This window comes from Misgurnus anguillicaudatus, chromosome 24 (assembly GCF_027580225.2).
Source record: "Misgurnus anguillicaudatus chromosome 24, ASM2758022v2, whole genome shotgun sequence".
Taxonomy (NCBI): domain Eukaryota; kingdom Metazoa; phylum Chordata; class Actinopteri; order Cypriniformes; family Cobitidae; genus Misgurnus; species Misgurnus anguillicaudatus.
Window position 1 is genome coordinate 40373579 of NC_073360.2, and position 25430 is coordinate 40399008.

Below are 25430 nucleotides of genomic sequence, written 5' to 3' on the forward strand. Positions count from 1 at the left end.
ATTCCGAGTCACAAGTAAAACGGTCCAACCCCCGTGTCTCTACGATGTTCTGATGCCGAGATATAACTGTTTCAATGTTATGTTGCTAGGGTGCTCAAAAGTGGTTGCTAGGGGCGTGGCTTAATACCTCAATAAGGATCCTGAGAGACTGATTGGATGTCTGGGTAAAATGAGCCCACCCCCAAGTCTCTATGACACTGTGCTGCAAAGATATCCATCCTGGCATTTTATAATGGCAGTCTATGGGAGATGTTGCTAGGGTCCCCAAAATTGTTGCTAGGGGCGTGGCTTAATAACTCTGGGAGGATCCTGAGAGACTGATTGGATGCCCAAGTAAAATGAGCCCACCCACGTATCTCTACGACACTGTAAAGCAAAGATATCCCATCTGGAACGGTTTTATTCCCTTATATGGGCGTGTTTCCTGGCCCATTATAAGTCAATGGGGCACTTTTGGGCACCTCTTACACCCCAGGGGTACAACTTACACCCCATTGTGATCCATGTTCTTACAGAGCCTACCACCCTCTTCAAATGTTGTAACCCACATGTTTCTACAAAATTCTCGAGCGGAGCTATGACCCGTCAAAGTTGGGCGCAATGTTAAGTCAATGGGATTTTTCGGGTGGTTTTTCGCCCCCCTTTCGGAAATCCTGCACCCGATCGCTTATAAAAGTCATAGCACACCTCTCCTCAATAAACCGGTCAATTTGAGCCCTATTTCATGGGTCTACGACAAAGCGTGCGGGACGAGTTACGCGCCGAAAAAAGTGTCCAGAAAAAGAAGAATAATAATAATTATAACTAGATAGGTACATTTCCTGAAGAAAATGTGAAGTGGTGCTTGCCGTGGCAAATTTCTGGGGACAGTATATGATTATACTTCCAGTTACGAGTAAAACGATCCAACCCCCATGTCTCTACGATGTTCTGATGCGGAGATATAAGGCTTTGTTTACTCTGTTGCTAGGGTACTGTATTTGGTTGCTAGGGAAAAAATTGGCATCCCATAATGATCACACTCTGAGTCACGAGTCAAACGGTCCAACCCCCGTGTCTCTACGATGTTCTGATGCGGAGATATAAGGCTTTGTTTACTCTGTTGCTAGGGTACTGTATTTGGTTGTTAGGGAAAAAATTGGCATCCCATAATGATTACACTCTGAGTCACTAGTCAAACGGTCCAACCCCCGTGTCTCTACGATGTTCTGATGCGGAGATATAAGGCTTTGTTTACTCTGTTGCTAGGGTACTGTATTTGGTTGCTAGGGAAAAAATTGGCATCCCATAATGATTACACGCCGAGTCACGAGTCAAACGGTCCAACCCCTGTGTCTCTACAATGTTCTGATGCCGAGATATAAGGCTTTGTTTACTCTGTTGCTAGGGTACTGTATTTGGTTGCTAGGGAAAAAATTGGCATCCCATAATGATTACACGCCGAGTCATTAGTCATACGGTCCAACCCCCGTGTCTCTACGACGTTCTGATGCGGAGATATAAGGCTTTGTTTACTCTGTTGCTAGGGTACTGTATTTGGTTGCTAGGGAAAAAATTGGCATCCCATAATGATTACACTCCGAGTCATTAGTCATACGGTCCAACCCCCGTGTCTCTACGACGTTCTGATGCGGAGATATAAGGCTTTGTTTACTCTGTTGCTAGGGTACTGTATTTGGTTGCTAGGGAAAAAATTGGCATCCCATAATGATTACACTCCGAGTCATTAGTCATACGGTCCAACCCCCGTGTCTCTACGACGTTCTGATGCGGAGATATAAGGCTTTGTTTACTCTGTTGCTAGGGTACTGTATTTGGTTGCTAGGAAAAAAATTGGCATCCCATAATGATTACACTCCGAGTCATTAGTCATACGGCCCAACCCCTGTGTCTCTACGACGTTCTGAAGCGGAGATATAAGGCTTTGTTCACTCTGTTGCTAGGGTACTGTATTTGGTTGCTAGGGAAAAAATTGGCATCCCATAATGATTACACTCTGAGTCACGAGTCAAACGGTCCAACCCCCGTGTCTCTACGATGTTCTGATGCGGAGATATAAGGCTTTGTTTACTCTGTTGCTAGGGTACTGTATTTGGTTGCTAGGGAAAAAATTGGCATCCCATAATGATTACACTCTGAGTCACGAGTCAAACGGTCCAACCCCCGTGTCTCTACGATGTTCTGGTCCGGAGATATAAGCCTTTGTTTACTCTGTTGCTAGGGTACTGTATTTGGTTGCTAGGGAAAAAATTGGCATCCCATAATGATTACACTCCGAGTCACGAGTCAAACGGTCCAACCCCCGTGTCTCTACGATGTTCTGATGCGGAGATATAACTGTTTCAATTTTATGTTGCTAGGGTGCTCAAAAATGGTTGCTAGGGGCGTGGCTTAATACCTATGTAAGGATCATGAGAGACTGATTGGATGCCTGAGTAAAATGAGCCCACCCCCATGTCTCTATGACACTGTGGTGCAAATATATCCATCTGGGCATTTTATAATGGCAGTCTATGGGAGATGTTGCTAGGGTGCCCAAAATTGTTGCTAGGGGCGTGTCTTAATAGCTCTGGGATGATCCTGAGGGACTGATTGGATGCCCGAGTGAAATGAGCCCACCCACTTATCTCTACGACACTGTAAAGCAAAGATATCCCATCTGGAACTGTTTTATTCCCTTATATGGGCATGTTTCCTGCCCCATTATAAGTCAATGGGAATTTTCGGGTGCCTCTTACACCCCAGGGGTACAACTTACACCCCAATGTCATGTATGTTCTTACATAGCTTACCACCCTCTTCAAATTTAGTAACCCACATGTTTCTACAAAATCCTCACTCGTACCTATGACCCGTCAAAATTTTTGCAATGGTAAGTCTATGGGATTTTGCCCCATTGACTTTTCATTGGGCATTTTTGGGCACCTCTTACACCCCAGGGGTACAACTTACACCCCATTGTGATCCATGTTCTTACAGAGCCTACCACCCTCTTCAAATGTTGTAACCCACATGTTTCTATAAAATCCTCGAGCGGAGCTATGACTTGTCAAAGTTTGGCGCAATGTTAAGTCAATGGGATTTTTCGGGTGGTTTTTCGCCCCCCTTTCAGAAATCCTGCACCCGATCCCTTATAAAAGTCATAGCACACCTCTCCTCAATAATCCGGTCGATTTGAGCCCTCTTTCGTGGGACTACGTTAAACCGTGCGGGACGAGTTACGCGCCGAAAAAGTGTCCAGAAAAAGAAGAATAATTATAAATAATAAGTATGACGAATAATAATAGTGATGCTTTGCATAAATGCAAGCACCACTAATAATAAGTATGCAAGATAATAATAGTGATGCCTTGCATAAATGCAAGCACCACTAATAATAATAATAATATCCCTGAGCAATAGTAATAGTGATGCTTTGCATAAATGCAAGCACCACTAATAATAATAACTAGATAGGTACATTTCCTGAAGAAAATGTGAGTGGTGCTTGCCGTGGCAAAATTCTGGGGACTATATATGATTATACTCCAAGCCAAAAGTAAAACGATCCAACTCCCGTGTCTCTACGATGTTCTGATGCGGAGATATAAGGCTGTGTTTATCCGGTTGCTAGGGTACTGTATTTGGTTGCTAGGGAGAAAATTGGAATCCACTAGTGATAACCCTCCGAGTCACGAGTCAAACGGTCCAACCCCCGTGTCTCTACGATGTTCTGATGCGGAGATATAAGGCTTTGTTTACTCTGTTGCTAGGGTACTGTATTTGGTTGCTAGGGAAAAAATTGCCATCCACTAGTGATTACTCGCCGAGTCACGAGTCAAACGGTCCAACCCCCGTGTCTCTACGATGTTCTGATGCGGAGATATAAGGCTTTGTTTACTCTGTTGCTAGGGTACTGTATTTGGTTGCTAGGGAAAAAATTGGCATCCCATAGTGATTACACTCTGAGTCACGAGTCAAACGGTCCAACCCCTGTGTCTCTACGATGTTCTGATGCGGAGATATAAGGCATTGTTTACTCTGTTGCTAGGGTACTGTAATTGGTTGCTAGGGAAAAAAATGTCATCCCATAGTGATTACACTCTGAGTCACGAGTCAAACGGTCCAACCCCCGTGTCTCTACGATGTTCTGATGCGGAGATATAAGGCTTTGTTTATTCGGTTGCTAGGGTGCTCAAATTTGGTTGCTAGGGGCGTGGCTTGGGAGTGGCCAATGATGTGCCCAATTGTTACACCCCTAGTCACAAGTAAAACGGTCCAACCCCCGTGTATCTACGATGTTCTGAGGCCGAGATATAACTGTTTGAATTTTATGTTGCTAGGGTGCTCAAAAGTGGTTGCTAGGGGCGTGGCTTAGTAAGTCTTTAAGCATCTCGAGAGACTGATTGGATGCCTGAGTAAAATGAGCCCACCCCCATGTCTCTATGACACTGTGCTGCAAAGATATCCATCTGGGCATTTTATAATGGCAGTCTATGGGAGATGTTGCTAGGGTGCCCAAAATGGTTGCTAGGGGCGTGGCTTAATAGCTCTGGGACTCTCCTGAGAGACTGATTGGATTCCTGAGTAAAATAAGCCCACCCCCTTGATTCTACGACACTGTAATTCGAAGATATCCCATCAGGAAAATTCTTATTCCCTTATATGGGCATGTTCCCTGACCCATTATAAGTCAATGGGGCACTTTTGGGCGCCTCCTACACCCCAGGGGTACAACTTTCACCCCATTGTGATGTATGTTCTTACAGAGTCTACCACCCTCTTCAAATGTTGTGACCCACAAGTTTCTACCAAATCCTCGAGCTGAGCTATGACCCGTCAAAGTTGGGCGCAATGTTAAGTCAATGGGATTTTTCGGGTGGTTTTTCGTCCCCCTTTCGAAAATCCTGCACCCGATCCCTTATAAAAGTCATAGCACACCTCTCCTCAATAAACCGGTCATTTTGAGCCATCTTTCATGGGTCTATGACAAACCGTGCGGGACGAGTTACGCGCCGAAAAAAGTGTCCAGAATAAGAATAATAAGAATAAGTATGAGCAATAGTAATAGTGATGCCTTGCATAAATGCAAGCACCACTAATAATAACTAGATAGGTACATTTCCTGAAGAAAATGTGAGTGGTGCTTGCCGTGGCAAATTTCTGGGGACAGTATATGATTATACTTCCAGTCACGAGTAAAACGATCCAAACCCCGTGTCTCTACGATGTTCTGATGCGCAGATATAAGGCTTTGTTTATTCGGTTGCTAGGGTACTGTATTTGGTTGCTAGGGAAAAAAATGGCATCCACTAGTGATTACCCTCCGAGTCATGAGTCAAACGGTCCAACCCCCGTGTCTCTACGATGTTCTGATGCGGAGATATAAGGCTTTGTTTACTCTGTTGCTAGGGTACTGTATTTGGTTGCTAGGGAAAAATTTGACATCCAATAGTGATTAAACTCTGGGTCACGAGTCAAACGGTCCAACCCCCATGTCTCTACGATGTTCTGATGCGGAGATATAAGGCATTGTTTACTCTGTTGCTAGGGTACTGTATTTGGTTGCTAGGGAAAAAATTGGCATCCCATAGTGATTACACGCCGAGTCACAAGTCAAACGGTCCAACCCCCGTGTCTCTACGATGTTCTGATGCGGAGATATAAGGCTTTGTTTACTCTGTTGCTAGGGTACTGTATTTGGTTGCTAGGGAAAAAATTTGCATCCCATAGTGATTACACGCCGAGTCATGAGTCAAACGGTCCAACCCCCGTGTCTCTACGATTTTCTGATGCCGAGATATAAGGCTTTGTTTACTCTGTTGCTAGGGTACTGTATTTGGTTGCTAGGGAAAAAATTGGCATCCCATAGTGATTTCACTTCGAGTCACGAGTCAAACGGTCCAACCCCCGTGTCTCTACGATGTTCTGATGCGGAGATATAAGGCTTTGTTTATTCGGTTGCTAGGGTGCTCAAATTTGGTTGCTAGGGGCGTGGCTTGGGAGTGGCCAATTATGTGCCCAATTGTTACACCCCTAGTCACAAGTAAAACTGTCCAACCCCCGTGTCTCTACGATGTTCTGATGCCGAGATATAACTGTTTGAATTTTATGTTGCTAGGGTGCTCAAAAGTGGTTGCTAGGGGCGTGGCTTAGTAAGTCTTTAAGGATCCTGAGAAACCGATTGGATGCCTGAGTAAAATGAGCCCATCCCCATGTCTCTATGACACTGTGGTGCAAAGATATCCATCTGGGCATTTTATAATGGCAGTCTATGGGAGATGTTGCTAGGGTGCCCAAAACGGTTGCTAGGGTAACCTTACACCCCATTGTGGGGGACGTCCTGACAGAGTCTAGCACCCTCTTCAATTTTAGTAACCCACATGTTTCTATGAAATCCTCACTTGGACCTGTGACCCGTCAAATTTTTTTCGTAATGTTAGTCTATGGGATTTTCGCCCCATTGACTTTCCATTAGGGCACTTTTGGGCACCTCTTACACCCCAGGGGTACAACTTACACCCCAATGTGATGTATGTTCTTACAGAGCCTACCACCCTCTTCAAATGCTGTAACCCACATGTTTCTACTAAATCCTCGAGTGGAGCTATGACCCGTCAAAGTTCGACGCAATGTAAAGTCAATGGGACGTTTTCGGGAGGTTTTTCGCGCCCCTTTCGGAAATCCTGCACCCGATCGCTTATAAAAGTCATAGCACACCTCTCCTCAATAATCCGGTCGATTTGAGCCCTCTTTCATGGCACTACGGCAAACCGTGCGAGACGAGTTACGCGCCGAAAAAGTGTCCAGAAAAAGAAGAATAATAACTAGATAGGTACATTTCCTGAAGAAAATGTGAAGTGGTGCTTGCCGTGGCAAATTTCTGGGGACAGTATATGATTATACTTCCAGTTACGAGTAAAACGATCCAACCCCCATGTCTCTACGATGTTCTGATGCGGAGATATAAGGCTTTGTTTACTCTGTTGCTAGGGTACTGTATTTGGTTGCTAGGGAAAAAATTGGCATCCCATAATGATCACACTCTGAGTCACGAGTCAAACGGTCCAACCCCCGTGTCTCTACGATGTTCTGATGCGGAGATATAAGGCTTTGTTTACTCTGTTGCTAGGGTACTGTATTTGGTTGTTAGGGAAAAAATTGGCATCCCATAATGATTACACTCTGAGTCACTAGTCAAACGGTCCAACCCCCGTGTCTCTACGATGTTCTGATGCGGAGATATAAGGCTTTGTTTACTCTGTTGCTAGGGTACTGTATTTGGTTGCTAGGGAAAAAATTGGCATCCCATAATGATTACACTCCGAGTCACGAGTCAAACGGTCCAACCCCTGTGTCTCTACAATGTTCTGATGCCGAGATATAAGGCTTTGTTTACTCTGTTGCTAGGGTACTGTATTTGGTTGCTAGGGAAAAAATTGGCATCCCATAATGATTACACGCCGAGTCATTAGTCATACGGTCCAACCCCCGTGTCTCTACGACGTTCTGATGCGGAGATATAAGGCTTTGTTTACTCTGTTGCTAGGGTACTGTATTTGGTTGCTAGGGAAAAAATTGGCATCCCATAATGATTACACTCCGAGTCATTAGTCATACGGTCCAACCCCCGTGTCTCTACGACGTTCTGATGCGGAGATATAAGGCTTTGTTTACTCTGTTGCTAGGGTACTGTATTTGGTTGCTAGGGAAAAAATTGGCATCCCATAATGATTACACTCCGAGTCATTAGTCATACGGTCCAACCCCTGTGTCTCTACGACGTTCTGATGCGGAGATATAAGGCTTTGTTTACTCTGTTGCTAGGGTACTGTATTTGGTTGCTAGGAAAAAAATTGGCATCCCATAATGATTACACTCCGAGTCATTAGTCATACGGCCCAACCCCTGTGTCTCTACGACGTTCTGAAGCGGAGATATAAGGCTTTGTTCACTCTGTTGCTAGGGTACTGTATTTGGTTGCTAGGGAAAAAATTGGCATCCCATAATGATTACACTCTGAGTCACGAGTCAAACGGTCCAACCCCCGTGTCTCTACGATGTTCTGATGCGGAGATATAAGGCTTTGTTTACTCTGTTGCTAGGGTACTGTATTTGGTTGCTAGGGAAAAAATTGGCATCCCATAATGATTACACTCTGAGTCACGAGTCAAACGGTCCAACCCCCGTGTCTCTACGATGTTCTGGTCCGGAGATATAAGCCTTTGTTTACTCTGTTGCTAGGGTACTGTATTTGGTTGCTAGGGAAAAAATTGGCATCCCATAATGATTACACTCCGAGTCACGAGTCAAACGGTCCAACCCCCGTGTCTCTACGATGTTCTGATGCGGAGATATAACTGTTTCAATTTTATGTTGCTAGGGTGCTCAAAAATGGTTGCTAGGGGCGTGGCTTAATACCTATGTAAGGATCATGAGAGACTGATTGGATGCCTGAGTAAAATGAGCCCACCCCCATGTCTCTATGACACTGTGGTGCAAATATATCCATCTGGGCATTTTATAATGGCAGTCTATGGGAGATGTTGCTAGGGTGCCCAAAATTGTTGCTAGGGGCGTGTCTTAATAGCTCTGGGATGATCCTGAGGGACTGATTGGATGCCCGAGTGAAATGAGCCCACCCACTTATCTCTACGACACTGTAAAGCAAAGATATCCCATCTGGAACTGTTTTATTCCCTTATATGGGCATGTTTCCTGCCCCATTATAAGTCAATGGGAATTTTCGGGTGCCTCTTACACCCCAGGGGTACAACTTACACCCCAATGTCATGTATGTTCTTACATAGCTTACCACCCTCTTCAAATTTAGTAACCCACATGTTTCTACAAAATCCTCACTCGTACCTATGACCCGTCAAAATTTTTGCAATGGTAAGTCTATGGGATTTTGCCCCATTGACTTTTCATTGGGCATTTTTGGGCACCTCTTACACCCCAGGGGTACAACTTACACCCCATTGTGATCCATGTTCTTACAGAGCCTACCACCCTCTTCAAATGTTGTAACCCACATGTTTCTATAAAATCCTCGAGCGGAGCTATGACTTGTCAAAGTTTGGCGCAATGTTAAGTCAATGGGATTTTTCGGGTGGTTTTTCGCCCCCCTTTCAGAAATCCTGCACCCGATCCCTTATAAAAGTCATAGCACACCTCTCCTCAATAATCCGGTCGATTTGAGCCCTCTTTCGTGGGACTACGTTAAACCGTGCGGGACGAGTTACGCGCCGAAAAAGTGTCCAGAAAAAGAAGAATAATTATAAATAATAAGTATGACGAATAATAATAGTGATGCTTTGCATAAATGCAAGCACCACTAATAATATCTTTGAGCAATAATAATAGTGATGCCTTGCATAAATGCAAGCACCACTAATAAGAATAATATCCCTGAGGAATAGTAATAGTGATGCTTTGCATAAATGCAAGCACCACTAAAAATAAGTTTAATAGCAATAACAATATATTGGCTTTTTCAAAGCCAACATAATAACTAGATATTAAAGTTTGAAGACAAACTTTATGTTGGCTTGTAAAAGCGTAGCTTGAACGTTTAAAACGGTTTGACAGAAGTTTAGTTTAGTAGGCTATCTGGCTGTTAGAATGTTTAAGTATGAAGGTAGCATGATTAGCATGAAGTTAGCCTGATGTTAGCATGAAGCTAGCATGATGCTAACATGATTAGCATGAAGCTAGCATGATGCTAGCATGATTAGCATGAAGCTAGCATGATGCTAGCATGATTAGCATGAAGCTAGCATGATGCTAGCATGATTAGCATGAAGATAGCATGATGCTAGCATGATTAGCATGAAGCTAGCATGATGCTAGCATGATTAGCATGAAGCTAGCATGATGTTAGCATGATTAGCATGAAGCTAGCATGATGCTAACATGATTAGCATGAAGCTAGCATTATGCTAGCATGATTAGCATGAAGCTAGCATGATGCTAGCATGATTAGCATGAAGCTAGCATGATGCTAGCATGATTAGCATGAAGCTAGCATGATGCTAGCATGATTAGCATGAAGCTAGCATGATGCTAGCATGATTAGCATGAAGCTAGCATGATGCTAACATGATTAGCATGAAGCTAGCATGATGCTAGCATGATTAGCATGAAGCTAGGATGATGCTAGAATGATTAACATGAAGCTATCATGATGCTAGCATGATTAGCATGAAGCTAGCATGATGTAAATATGATTAGCATGAAGCTAACATGATGCTAGAATGATTAGCATGAAGCTAGCATGATGTTAGCATGATTAGCATGAAGCTAGCATGATGTTAATATGATTAGCATGAAGCTAGCATGATGTTAGCATGAAACTAGCATGATTCTAGCATGATTAGCATGAAGCTAGCATGATTAGCATGAAGCTAGCATGATTCTAGCATGATTAGCATGAAGCTAGCATGATGCTAGCATGGTTAGCATAAAGCTAGCATGATGTTAGCATGATTAGCATGAAGCTAGCATGATGCTAGTATGATTAGCATGAAGCTAGCATGATGTTAGCATGATTAGCATGAAGCTAGCATGATGCTAGCATGATTAGCATGAAGCTAGCATGATGTTAGCATGATTAGCATGAAGCTAGCATGATGCTAGCATGATTAGCCTGAAGCTACCATGATGCTAGCATGATTAGCATGAAGCTAACATGATGCTAGCATGATTAGCATGAAGCTAGCATGATGCTAGTATGATTAGCATGAAGCTAGCATGATGTTAGCATGATTAGCATGAAGCTAGCATGATGTTAGCATGATTAGCATGAAGCTAGCATGATGCTAGCATGATTAGCATGAAGCTAGCATGATGCTAGCATGATTATCATGAAGCTAGCATGATGTTAATATGATTAGCATGAAGCTAGCATGATGTTAGCATGAAACTAGCATGATTCTAGCATGATTAGCATGAAGCTAGCATGATTAGCATGAAGCTAGCATGATTCTAGCATGATTAGCATGAAGCTAGCATGATGCTAGCATGATTAGCATGAAGCTAGCATGAGGCTACCATGATTAACATGAAGTAAGCATAAGGTTAGCATGATTAGCATGAAGCTAGCATGATTTAACGTGAAGCTAGCATGATTAGCATGATGCTTACATGATTAGCATGACGCTAGCACTATTTAGCGTGCAGCTAACAAGATTTAACATGAAGTTAGCATGATTTAGCATGAAGTTAGCAAGATTTATTATGAAATTAGCATAAAGCTAGCATGAAACTAGCATGAAGCTAGTATGACTTAGCATGGAGCTAGCATGAAGCTAGCATGACCCAAAGACCCAACCCCCATGTCTCTATGATGTTCAGACCAAGAGATATAAGGCTTTGTTTATTATGTTGCTAGGGTGCTCAAATTTGGTTGCTAGGGGCGTGGCTTAATGCCTCAATAAGAATCCTATTAAGACTGATTGGATGACTGAGTAAAATGAGCCCACCCCCATGTCTCTACGACACTCTAAAGTAAAGATATTCCATCTGGGACGCGTTTATTCCCTTATATGGGCATGTTTCCTTCCCCATTATAAGTCAATGGGAAATTTTGGGGGCCTCTTACACCCCAGGGGTACAGCTTACACCCCATTGTGATGTATGTTCTTACAGAGCCTGTCAGCCTCCTTAAATGTGGTAAGCCACAAGTTTCTACAAGTTTCTCACTCACAGCTATGACCTGTCAAAGTTTGTCTCAATGTTAAGTCAATGGAAATTTTGGGGTGTTCGAGACCCCCGTTTAGGAATTCGGAAGGTCCCATCAGTTAGAAAAGATATAGCACACTAAGTCAGACCAGTCTGAAGGTCTGTGGAAAATTTGGTGCATGTAGCTTGAAAGCCCTAGGACGAGTTAGTTGCCGAAATTTTGGGGGGAGAAAAAGAATAATAATAAGTTTAATAGCAATAACAATATATTGGCTTTTTCAAAGCCAACATAATAATAATAATAATATCCCTGAGGAATAGTAATAGTGATGCCTTGCATAAATGCAAGCACCACTAATAACTAGATAGGTACATTTCCTGAAGAAAATGTGAAGTGGTGCTTGCCGTGGCAAATTTTGGGGGACAGTATATGTTTATACTCCATACCACAAGTAAAACAATCCAACCCCCGTGTCTTTACGATGTTCTGATACGGAGTTATAAGGCTTTGTTTACTCTGTTGCTAGGGTACTGTATTTGGTTGCTAGGGGAAAAAATGGCATCCATTAATGACACTCCGAGTCACGAGTCAAAAGGTCCAACCCTGTGTCTCTACAATGTTCTGATGCAGCGATATAAGGCTTTGTTTACTCTGTTGCTAGGGTACTGTATTTGGTTGCTAGGGGAAAAAATGGCATCCACTAGTGATTACTCTCCGAGTCATAAGTCAAACGGTCCAACCCCCGTGTCTCTACGATGTTCTGATGCGGAGATATAAGGGTTTGTTTACTCTGTTGCTAGGGTACTGTATTTGGTTGCTAGGGAAAATATTGGCATCCACTAGTGATTACATGCCAAGTCACGAGTAAAACGGTCCAACCCCTGTGTCTCTACGATGTTCTGATGCGGAGATATAAGGCTTTGTTTACACTGTTGCTAGGGTACTGTATTTGGTTGCTAGGGAAAAAAATGACATCCACTAGTGATTACACGCCGAGTCACGAGTAAAGCGGTCCAACCCCCGTGTCTCTACGATGTTCTGATGCGGAGATATAAGGCTTTGTTTACACTGTTGCTAGGGTACTGTATTTGGTTGCTAGGTAAAAAATTGGCATCCACTAGTGATTACATGCCGAGTCACGAGTAAAACGGTCCAACCCCCATGTCTGTACAATGTTCTGATGCGGAGATATAAGGCTTTGTTTACTCTGTTGCTAGGGTACTGTATTTGGTTGCTAGGGAAAAATTTGACATCCCATAGTGATTACCCGCCGAGTCACGAGTCAAACGGTCCAACCCCCGTGTCTCTACGATGTTCTGATGCGGAGATATAAGGCTTTGTTTACTCTGTTGCTAGGGTACTGTATTTGGTTGCTAGGGAAAAAATTGGCATCCCATAATGATTACACTCAGAGTCACGAGTCAAACGGTCCAACCCCCGTGTCTCTACGATGTTCTGATGCGGAGATATAAGGCTTTGTTTACTCTGTTGCTAGGGTAATGTATTTGGTTGCTACGGAAAAATTTGACATCCCATAGTGATTACAAGCCGAGTTACGAGTCAAATGGTCCAACCCCCGTGTCTCTACGATGTTCTGATGCGGAGATATAAGGCTTTGTTTACTCTGTTGCTAGGGTAATGTATTTGGTTGCTAGGGAAAAATTTGACATCCCATAGTGATTACAAGCTGAGTCACGAGTCAAATGGTCCAACCCCCGTGTCTCTACGATGTTCTGATGCGGAGATATAAGGCTTTGTTTACTCTGTTGCTAGGGTACTGTATTTGGTTGCTCGGGAAAAAATTGGCATCCCATAATGATTACACTTTGAGTCACGAGTCAAACGGTCCAACCCCCGTGTCTCTACGATGTTCTGATGCGGAGATATAAGGCTTTGTTTACTCTGTTGCTAGGGTACTGTATTTGGTTGCTAGGGAAAAAATTGGCATCCCATAATGATTACACGCCGAGTCACGAGTCAAACGGTCCAACCCCCGTGTCTCTACGATGTTCTGATGCGGAGATATAAGGCTTTGTTTACTCTGTTGCTAGGGTACTGTATTTGGTTGCTAGGGGAAAAAATGGCATCCCATAATGATTACACTTTGAGTCACGAGTCAAACGGTCCAACCCCCGTGTCTCTACGATGTTCGGATGCTGAGATATAACTGTTTGAATTTTATGTTGCTAGGGTGCTGAAAAGTGGTTGCTAGGGGCGTGGCTTAGTAAGTCTTTAAGGATCCTGAGAGACTGATTGGATGCCTGAGTAAAATGAGCCCACCCCCATGTCTCTATGACACTCTGGTGCAAAGATATCCATCTGGGCATTTTATAATGGCAGTCTATGGGAGATGTTGCTAGGGTGCCCAAAATTGTTGCTAGGGGCGTGGCTTAATAGCTCTGAGATGATCCTGAGAGACTGATTGGACGCCCGAGTGAAATGAGCCCACCCACTTGTCTGTAGGACATTGTAAAGCGAAGATATCCCAGCTGAAACTTTTTTATTTCCTTATATGGGCATGTTTCCTGCCCCATTATAAGTCAATGGGGCACTTTTGGGTGCCTCTTACACCCCAGGGGTACAACTTACACCCCAATGTGATGTATGTTTTTACAGAGCCTACCACCCTCTTCAAATGTTGTAACCCACATGTTTCTACAAAATCCTCGAGCTGAGCTATGACTCGTCAAAGTTGGGCGCAATGTTAAGTCAATGGGATTTTTCGGGTGGTTTTTCGCCCCCCTATCGGAAATCCTGCACCCGATCGCTTATAAAAGTCATAGCACACCTCTCCTCAATAAACCGGTCGATTTGAGCCCGCTTTCATGGGACTACGGCAAAGCGTGCGGGACGAGTTACGCGCCGAAAAAGTGTGCAGACATAAGAATAAGATATAATAATAACTAGATATTAAAGTTTGAGGACAAACTTTATGTTGGCTTGAAAAAGTGTAGCCGGAACGTTTAAAACGGTTTGACAGAAGTTTAGTTTAGTAGGCTATCCGGCTGTTAGTATGTTTAAGTATGATGTTAGCATGATTAGCATGAAGCTAGCATGATGTAAGCATGATTAGCATGAAGCTAGCATGATGCTAGCATGATTAGCATAAAGCTAGCATGATGTTAGCATGATTAGCATGATGTTAGCATGATTAGCACAAAGCTAGCATGAAGCTAACATGATTAGCATGAAGCTAACATTTATTCTGTTGCTAGGGTACTAAGTTTGGTTGCTAGGGAGAAAATTGGCATCCCATAATGATTAACCTTCAAGCCACAAGTAAAACGGTCCAACCCCCGTGTCTCTAAGATGTTCTGAAGCGGAGATATAAGGCTTTGTTTATTCCGTTGCTAGGGTACTAAGTTTGGTTGCTAAGGAGAAAATTGGTATCCCATAATGATCACCCTTCAAGCCACAAGAAAAACGGTCCCACCCCCGTGTCTCTAAGATGTTCTGAAGCGAAGATATAAGGCTTTGTTTATTCTGTTGCTAGGGTACTAAGTTTGGTTGCTAGGGAGAAAATTGGCATCCCATAATGATCACCCTTCAAGCCACAAGTAAAACGGTCCAACCCTCGTGTCTCTATGATGTTCTGAAGCAGAGATATAAGGCTTTGTTTATTCCGTTGCTAGGGTACTAAGTTTGGTTGCTAGGGAGAAAATTGGCATCCCATAATGATCACCCTTCAAGCCACAAGTAAAACGGTCCAACCCCCGTGTCTCTAAGATGTTCTGAAGCGGAGATATAAGGCTTTGTTTATTCCGTTGCTAGGGTACTAAGTTTGGTTGCTAGGGAGAAAATTGGCATCCCATAATGATCACCCTTCAAGCCACAAGTAAAACGGTCCAACCCCCGTGTCTCTATGATGTTCTGATGCGGAGATATAAGGCTTTGTTTATTCCGTTGCTAGGGTACTAAGTTTGGTTGCTAGGGAGAAAATTGGCATCCCATAATGATCACACTTCAAGTCAAAAGTAAAACGGTCCAACCCCCGTGTCTCTATGATGTTCTGAAGCGGAGATATAAGGCTTTGTTTATTCCGTTGCTAGGGTACTAAGTTTGGTTGCTAGGGAGAAAATTGGCATCCCATAATGATCACCCTTCAAGCCACAAGTAAAACGGTCCAACCCCCGTGTCTCTAAGATGTTCTGAAGCGGAGATATAAGGCTTTGTTTATTCCGTTGCTAGGGTACTAAGTTTGGTTGCTAGGGAGAAAATTGGCATCCCATAATGATCACCCTTCAAGCCACAAGTAAAACGGTCCAACCCCCGTGTCTCTATGATGTTCTGAAGCGGAGATATAAGGCTTTGTTTATTCCGTTGCTAGGGTACTAAGTTTGGTTGCTAGGGAGAAAATGTGCATCCCATAATGATCACCCTTCAAGCCACAAGTCAAACGGTCCAACCCCCGTGTCTCTACGATGTTCGGATGCCGAGATATAACTGTTTGAATTTTATGTTGCTAGGGTGCTAAAAAGTGGTTGCTAGGGGCGTGGCTTAATAACTCTGTAAGAATCCTGAGAGACTGATTGGATGCCTGAGTAAAATGAGCCCACCCCCATGTCTCTATGACAGTGTGATGCAAAGATATCCATCTGGGCATTTTATAATGGCAGTCTATGGGAGATGTTGCTAGGGTGCCCAAAATGGTTGCTAGGGGCGTGGCTTAATAGCTTTGGAGAGATCCTGAAAGACTGATTGGATGCCTGAGTAAAATGAGCCCACCCCCATGTCTCTACGACACTCTAGAATGAAGATATTCCTTCTGGGATGTTTTTATTTCCCTTATATGGGCGTGTTTCCTGCCCCATTATAAGTCAATGGGGAAATTTGGGGGCCTCTTACACCCCAGGGGTACAGCTTACACCCCTATGTGATGCATGTTCTTACAGAGCCTGCCAGCCTCTTCAACTGTGATAAGCTACAAGTTTCTACAAATTTTTCGTTCGCAGCTATGACCCGTCAAAGTTGGTCGTAATGTTAAGTCAATGGAAATTTTGGGGTGTTTGAGCCCCCCGTTTAGGAATTCGGTAGGTCCCATCAGTTAGAAAAGTCATAGCATAAATCTACGTACCAGTCTTAAAAGTTTTGTAAAGTTTTGTGGGTGTAGCTTGAAAGCTCTAGGAGGAGTTACAGTCAGAAAAAGTGGGGATCAGAAGAAGAATAATAATAAGATTAAGATGAATAACAGTATGTTGGCTTTTTCAAGCCAACATAATAAGTATGAGCAATAGTAATAGTGATGCCTTGCATAAATGCAAGCACCACTAATAATATCCCTGAGGAATAGTAATAGTGATGCTTTGCATAAATGCAAGCACCACTAAAAATCTAGCTTGTATTGTTGTATTAGATTTGTCACAACCAATGGGGTTAAAGGTAACAATGTGCAACTTATGTTTAAAGAGCACCTATTTCATTGCTAAAAAACAACTTTATTTTGTGTATTTGGTATAATACAATGTGTTCGTGTGGTTTATGGTTAAAAAACACATTATTTTCCACATACCGTGCATTTTTGTCCAGATTTCACTCTCTTCCTGAAACAGACAAAGCTCTGTGTCCCTGATTGGCCAGCTAATCTGTAAGTTGTGATTGGCCTGAATACCTCTGACGTCTCTAGGAAACGTGGCGCTCCTTACCATGTTTGAAAGATTCGGTCACAATGCAATGCTAACCTCCGAAGCGGGAGGAATTATGATAATGACAGTCGTGTCCACGTCAACAGGCCCAGGAAGTAAACTTGTCTACAATCCGCGTGTTTGATGTAGTCCAAGAAAAGAGATTTGCGTTGGAGACAATAACTCGCGTCATCGTTTACTTTGGAGTTTGTATCTTAACATGTACTAATACTCACACACCAAGTTTTTTTTCACTTTTTTAAGTGAAAGTCGTTCTACATTCGTACAAAAATAATACCTTGTACTCAGTGGGAGCCAGTGACTTCTTTTTCCGAGGGCGCACGATGCGAAGTTTGTTATGTATGTAGCCAGTCATGTGTGTGATTCGTCATTTCAAAATATGTGTTCGGCGCGTCGCGTGTATGTGCATCACATTTGTCAAAATAAGTGCCTGCTGCAGACGCGTCTAAAGGGTTTATGATAAAAGAGATGCTCGCGTTTGCCAGATACTCGCATAATCTCATGTGTAATCACATTTACTGTTAAGGAAGTGTCTTGCGTGTATTTTGTGAACGTGAGCGTCTCTTTTATCATAAATGGTTTTGACGCGTGTGCAGCAGGCACCCACCTTGACAAAACACGTGATGCACATGCCTCACATGACGCGACAAACACACATTTTGAAAACACGAGCAACACACATGACACTCCAAACACTTATTTTATATTTGCGCCCCACAGATGAGCAGTGACCAGTGCTGGTACTGATAGACCACACTTGTGAGTTACTGACCACAGAATCGAAATCAAATATAATAAAAATAATATAATATAAAATAATATCTTTTAAAATGCATTTTACTTTCGCCCGCGCTCTCCCCTACTTCTCTTTAAAAATTTAGGGGTGGTTTCCCAGACAGGGTTTATATTAATCCATGACTACACCTTAAATCATTTTTACAAACAAACCATAAAAAAACAATACTGGTGTGCACAAAACCACGGCACTGATGTTGAGATATGTCAGTAAAATTGTTTTTGAAGTAATTCATTTTGGTCTGGGAGTATAGGATAAGCCCTATAGGAAACTGCCCCATTGTTACTTTAATCTAAGTTGATGTAAAAAAGTACTTGACTTTGAATGTAATAATTAATAATTTGCTGAGAAACAACAGACATTTCCTGTGAAATTTGACTTGACAATTCAGCATATAAATCATTATTATAAGCTTACCATTGAATTGTGGTAAAGGAGACAGACTGTTTATGTACCTGCTTAATAACTGTTTGTAAAATGTTACAGATTTACAGATTGCAGCTTTAAGTAAATGAAATGTATTATGAAATGTAGTATATTAGAGTAAATATGTGATAATTGAATAAGTAAAATAATAAATAAAATAAGTAAAAAAGTATACTACTATAGTAGTTCATAATCATGTAATAGATTCATAAATGCCTCTTCATACCCAACAAATTTCTTATAAATTTCTATTAAACACTCCTAGCTGTTCTCTCTCTCTCTCTCTCTCTCTCTCTCTCTCTCTCTCTCTCTGACTGATGTATGCTGGTGTGTATTTCAGTTTTAAAGATCTGATGTCTATGTTTACGATACCTGACTGTGTGTGTTTCACATGCTTTAATGTTTAAATAAACTCTCTCACACACAGATTGTAATTCACTATATAACACCGCTTGTCTTTCGTCCGTTTCATGTGATGTATAACCTTTTCTCCCTCTGTTCCACATCACATTTTTTCGACTCCCTCCCGTGTCATTAATCATTCTGTCGTTTGTGTCTTTCTCTGTGTTTACATTAAACAGAACCATTGCGCTAGACCAACGAGAGGAGCGAGGAATTTAACCCTTTACACACACGCACAGGCACAATTAGGCACACGTTATATGCTTCATTCAACCACAGTCATCTTTCCATTAGTATGTCTATCTGGTAAATTCATCCCTTAGAGGTGTGACGGATCACATTACGGTTTTTGAGGTACGGATTGGATCAACTGCAATCCAGTACATCACTAATGGCTACTGTAGTAAAACCATGGTTTTGTTAATAGTACTCAATACACCAAAAAACATGGTTAATTTTCCCAAGGAAAAGTTTTCATTGTTAATGTTTACTGTAGGTTGTACAGTATTGTGTAATCACCTATTGCAGTGCTTTTTCTGTGTCATAATGTGTGTCTGTCTTGAAATACGCAGGTGTATTTATAGAAGTGCTTAAGACTCGACCTTTCTCCGGAGAAGACACTTTAAACTGGTAGGGTTAACTTGAGACGCCGCCTGGCATAGCTGAGAAGCTTCGCTCTGCGTGGTCTTTAACTCTGAGACGTCCATATAACAGATCGGGTAATAGTGTTAGCTTTGATCTCTCTGCCAGGTCCGCATGGCACTCCATCTGATCACTGCGGAGGAGATCTCAGTGTAATGAGAAACACACAAACACACGGCACAAATATATATCCATTGCAACAGGAGAGTAAACATGGAGACATTTATTTAAAGGGGACATATCATAAACATTTTTCCATGTTTAAGTGCTATAATTGGGTCCCAAGTGCTTGTAGCAACCTAGAAAATGTGAATAAGATCAACCCAGTAACTTTCCATTCTCTGCAAGCATGGGAAAAAATAGATAATTGAAATTTGGCTCCCCTTGTGATGTCAGAAGGGGATAATGCCACCCCTTAATCTGCACTATCCAACCACGGCACTGCCATTTAGTGCAACCTAGAAAATGTGAATAAGATCAACCTAGTAACTTAGTTTTGGTAAACCACTCTCTGCAAATGTGAAAAATAGGTCATTGAAATTTGTCTGCCCTTGTGATGTCAGAAGGGGATAATACCGCCCCTTAATCTGCACTATACAACCACAGCACTGCCATTTAGTGCAACCTAGAAAATGTGAATAAGATCAACCCAGTAACTTAGTTTGGCACCATTCTCTGCAAGCATGTAAAAAAAGAGCTAATTGAAATGTGTCTGCCTTTGTGATGTCAGAAGGGGATAATGCCGCCCCTTAATCTGCACTATCCAACCACGGCGCTGCCATTTAGTGCAACCTAGAAAATGTAAATAAGATCAACCCAGTAACTTAGTTTTGGTAAACCATTCACTGCAAATGTGAAAAAATAGGTAATTGAAATTTGGCTCCACCTGTGATGTCAGAAGGGGATAATACCACCCCTTAATCTGCACTATCCAACCACGGCACTGCCATGTGAATAAAATTAACCCAGTAACTTAGTTTTGGTAAACCATTCTCTGCAAACGTGAAAAAATAGGTAATTGAAATTTGGCTCCCCCTGTGATGTCAGAAGGGGATAATGCCGCCCCTTAATCTGCACTATCCAACCACGGCGCTGCCATTTAGTGCAACCTAGAAAATGTGAATAAGATCAACCCAGTAACTTAGTTTTGGTAAACCACTCTCTGCAAACGTGAAAAAATAGGTAATTGAAATTTGGCTCCCCTTGTGATGTCAGAAGGGGATAATACTGCCCCTTAATCTGCACTATCCAACCACGGCACTGCCATGTGAATAAAATCAACCCAGTAACTTAGTTTTGGAAAACCATTCTCTGCAAGCATGGGAAAAAATAGCTAATTGAAATTTTGCTCTCCTTGTGATGTCAGAAGGGGATAATACCGCCCCTTAATCTGCACTATCCAACCACAGCGCTGCTATTTAGTGCAACCTAGAAAATCTGAATAAGATCAACCCAATTACTTAGTTTTGGTAAACCATTCTCTGCAAACGTGAAAAAATAGGTGATTGAAATTTGGCTCCCCCTGTGATGTCAGAAGGGGATAATACTGCCCCTTAATCTGCACTATCCAACCACGGCACTGCCATGTGAATAAAATTAACCCAGTAACTTAGTTTTGGTAAATCATTCTCTGCAAACATAGCTCATAGAAATTTTGCTCCCCTTGTGATGTCAGAAGGGGATAATACCGCCGCCTTAATCTGCACTATCCAACCACGGCGCTGCCATTTAGTGCACCCTAGAAAATGTGATTAACCCAGTAACTTAGTTTTGGTAAACCATTCTCTGCAAACGTGAAAAAATAGGTAATTGAAATGTGGCTCCCCTTGTGATGTCAGAAGGGCATAATGCCGCCCCTTAATCTGCACTATCCAACCACGGCACTGCCATGTGAATAAAATTAACGCAGTAACTTAGTTTTGGTAAATCATTCTCTGCAAGCATAGCACATTGAAATGTTGCTCCCTTTGTGATGTCAGAAGGTGATAATACCGCCCCCTTAATCTGCACTATCCAACCACGGCACTGCCATTTAGTGCAGAGATTAGCTCATTTGCATTTTAGGGGACATACACAAAAATGGCACCCAAAAATTTTAATGTGCTATTATAGACAGTTTCATCAGACTCACGTGCGATACGCGTCTGGTCCGAACTTCCGATTTGAGTTTGTTTAATGGTCTGACTAGTCTTGAACAAATACCTCGTCGAAAATAACAAATGTTTTGTTTTCCTGGGTAATATACGTGTTGTTTATTTTGCATGTTATATAAATAAACTAAGTTTAAAGTACTTTGTTGTTATTTATTCTTAGCGGAGTTTACCGGACATTACGTGTGGACCACGAAAGCAGCTTATGTTGTTACTGCGGAAACCGTCTATAAATTATCTATATAATATTTTGAGCTAAAACTTCACATATGTAATCAGATTTTTCTGCCAAAATGATTGTAAAATTAGAAAATAGAAGTGATAAATAAAGACACAATTAAATCAAATTGGTCTATTTCATTTTCACGTCAACTTCAAGTAAAGAAAACAGAAGAAAACATCCAGACGAACCGCAAAAACATTTGTGGCTCTGGAAACACAGATGTGTAAATTGAGTCCACCCCGTGGAGTGGTTATGCAGTGGATTACCGACAGACCCTTAACTCTCATGGGTTTATGTTAAATGTTTGATTTTGTTATTTTCAGTGGTGTGCTGCCCCTGAAGGGAAACTTAAACCTTCCCATGTGTGTTTATGCTCTTTATTGCCCATGGCAACATGATAACAGGTCCCTCGCCTTTTCTTTCAGATACCAAGCAGCTGCCCCGAACCCTGCAGGGACTGAGTTACCCCTCCACGGGGCGTTTAGGGGGACATTTAGCACCATGGCGGGGGTGAGAGGAAGGGAGAATGTCTGACCCTGTAACTGTATCGGGGGAGAAGTGATAAAGACCAAACCACACACATTAAATTACACACACACGGGAGTTTGATGAGTCAACACCAGCATACATTTGTCTGCTAGATTGTGAGATGTCAAAACAGTAAGTGTGTAAAGTTTACAATACACAGACGCACACGAAACACACTCACACACAACAATATGAATGTGGGGTGTGTGAACCCTAATGGTTTATCGCACGTTTCTAAGGATAATGTTTCAACAACACACTGCTGGTGTTTGTGAAACTACGCGTAAAACACATAAACACACGATTCCTCGTGAACTTTCGGACTGTTAAAGTCATTTTGGAACTTAATGGCTCGAGGACAAAGAGAGTCACCTGGGGAAAAATAAACTCTCCGGGTTTCAGGACATTAAAGATGAAGTTTCGTCCTGCATGAAGCACACACGCTGAAGGTATTTCACATTTGTAACTCAGTATCCTCTGTGGTGATTTCTCCAGACTAAACGCAGAGAAGTTAAGCCGCCCTGCCCCTCTCGCGAGGAAATCTTGGCTGTCTGAGAGTTTCAATATTTCCTGTGCTGTCAGAAGATGTTTATGCTCTTTGAATACCTTCGGCTCATTGTTCATGCGTTGTTTGGTGTCGTTGTGTCGATATGTACAACTTTCTTACTGCCGTGGAACACAAAAGATGAAAACATTTACATAGTTCTTTATCACACACTGTACATAAATGGGCACTTTTCAGCACTGTAATGCTATGTGCACACCACCAGTGACAATAGTCTTTACCAGTGTTTGGGGTAAAGCATTACAAGTAACACGCATTACGTAATAATATTACTTTTCTGAAGTAACGAGTAAAGTAACGCATTACTTTATAAATGCACACATTAATATTTAAGTTACTTTTTTAAAAAGTAATGTGAGTTACTTTTCAGTTTAATTAATTCAAATAAAAAATAAAATAATGTACTGAATTAAACTGAACATATTAACTTAGAATTGCGCATTCTGTGTGCCTGAGCGGGAACAGTTTGAGTCAGAAACGGAGATGTCAGGCCAGAGCTTGACATTTTTGCGATCATAAAAACACGTGCAATGCCTGAAAGAGATCAAGCCTCAGCCAAGGAAGAAAAAGTAACGCAAAAGTCACTTAAAAGTAACATAAGCATTTCTTTTCATGAAAAGTAACTAAGTAAAGCAATTACTGTATTTTTCGGTCTATAAGTCGCGTTTTTTTTCATAACTTGGCTGGTGCTGCGTCTTATAGTCAGGTGCGCCTTGTAAGTCAGTATGAATAAATTTTGACATTTATGAGGCAAGCGACAACATTACCGTCTACAGCCGCGAGAGTCCGCCATATGCTGTTTCTGTATTTATGTAATTTAATTAATTCAGTAATGTGGAATGACGAGTCTGCGAACTTCACGCTAGTTGGCTTGTTTGGTTAATTTAGTCTATTCAACCTTCCAGGTAAGTTCTGTATGTCATGGTTTTGTCGTTTAAATAACTGATAATATTACTTTAACGTACAGACATCTATTCAGCCTGCTGTTCTGTCTGCTTTTGTCTAGTTGAATAACTTGCCTTTCCAGATTAAATGTCTGTTCTCCGGCTTGGATTTTGTGAAATATTTTTCTAAATAAACGCGTCGTATAGTCCACTGTGACTTATATATGTTATTTCGTCTTGATGCAATTTTGAATGATGTGGCTTATACTCCGGAGTGGCTTATAGTTATTCTTTGGGAAGTAACTTAATATTGTAATGCATTACTTTTAAAAGTAACTTTCCCCAACACTGTTCTTTACTGGTAATTTACTGGTAAATTGCAGTTAACAGGTCATTTGTGAACAGAACCTTTCTGGTAAATCAGTGCTGCCAATTTACCAGTAAGAGAGGTTGTAAGATTACCAGTAATTTACCGGTAAGCTCTTTGTGTGAACAAAAAATATAGATTACCGGCATTTAGAACGGACGACGTCAGACCGACGTTTACCCCCACACTGTTTACGGATGTCTTTGCATTTACGGGACGTGTTTGTGTTCACACAGAAGCCTCTGCCAATTTTACGCATATTTTCCTGGACCAAAGTGCTGTGTGAATGAGGTTATATAGACAGATCACCTCTAGGGATTGTACGAAATCCCAGAGGCGTCCAGCGGGAGGAGTGAGTCACAGCAAGCAACACACACAAAACAATATGCCACTATCTCTGGATAACTTATGATTCACAACATGTTTGTGTCGTTTACATTATATGCCCTTACGTGTCGATTGGCAACAAAACACATACATTTGATGCAGTTTTACTTACCGCCTGCAACTGATGTCCCGGTTTGGACCGCCCCATTTCAACAAAATCCAATATTAATCAAACACACACGCAAAACTCCACTGCTAGCTCGGATAAACAAACTATATCAATTTGTTTCCATAAGGCTGCTTACTTGAAAATCTGAACAAGGCTTTCATCTCCTTACATCCAAAAACACACTTCTTCTTTCGTGCCATTGTTGAGTCTTGATATAAAACAAAAGGTATCGCGTGAAGTGATGCCTGTGACTTCTACTCGAAGGTACAATGCTAATAAGCGTCCTTGCCCTTCTCACTCTGATTGACATGTGGGCGTGCTTTTCCAGGGGAAGTGCCCATAAAAGGAATATGGGGTCACTGATATGTAACGGATACCCATGTTTGAAAAAAACTTTTCAAAACTTAGGAAAGGAAGAGGCGTGATTTGGCCAATACTCTGTCACATCCTTAACTGCTTTTTTGACACTTTGCATTTGTTTAGCATGAGGATTACAACTCTTTAAAAGCAGAGTGCATGATTTTTGAAAAACACTTTGGAAAAGGGAGTCGGCCCGACTACCAAAACACACTTGTAGCCAATCAGCAGTAAGGGGCGTGTCTACTAACTGACATCGTTGCCTGAGTTGCGTATGTGTTGCGTATGCG

General features: G+C 42.0%; 1 long non-coding RNA gene across 1 annotated transcript in view; it reads right to left on the minus strand.

Annotated features, from left to right (window-relative positions):
* Positions 1–18846: 18846 nt before the first annotated feature.
* LOC129438682 (uncharacterized) overlaps positions 18847–25430 on the minus strand; it is a 42701-nt gene continuing 36117 nt past the window's right edge. The window contains exon 4 of the long non-coding RNA XR_012367941.1: positions 18847–19703. This is a non-coding gene — a long non-coding RNA (uncharacterized lncRNA). The remainder of the gene's footprint in view (positions 19704–25430) is intronic.